Source organism: Plasmopara halstedii (genome assembly GCF_900000015.1).
Source record: "Plasmopara halstedii genome assembly, contig: Scaffold_3060, whole genome shotgun sequence".
In the NCBI taxonomy this organism is placed as follows: domain Eukaryota; phylum Oomycota; class Peronosporomycetes; order Peronosporales; family Peronosporaceae; genus Plasmopara; species Plasmopara halstedii.
Window position 1 is genome coordinate 1819166 of NW_020189964.1, and position 453 is coordinate 1819618.

Consider the following 453-nt stretch of genomic DNA (forward strand, 5'->3'; position numbering starts at 1 on the left):
CGGCGACCGTTGAGGGCTTCGAGAAGCCTTACCGATAAAGAGTACCAGCGGCGCCGTCGCATTCGGAAAGGATTTCACCCTCTGACACTTCTCACAGGTGGGCATATTTTGCTTGTCCATTAGTACAACCTGTGCCACCAGTAGTTGCATCTCACTAAGCTGTACGTCTTCTCACGACCGAGATGGCCATTGAATGGGGTTCTTTGGGCCTCATAGAGGATGCGATTTTTCAAATCCTCAGCGTGAGGAACCACAATTCGTGGCGTATCCGTCGACTCGGTGATATAATACAGCAACTCGTTATTCAACGAATATCGGTGTAACCGTGCGCGCAATCTCACCGACAATTTCTTGTCCGATTTTCCAACTCTTGGCTCCCGAGAGCCTGCAGCAGCGCTACACACATACCATCACCCGTGTGTGCGGTGCGGATCAAATCCGTCACTAACAACG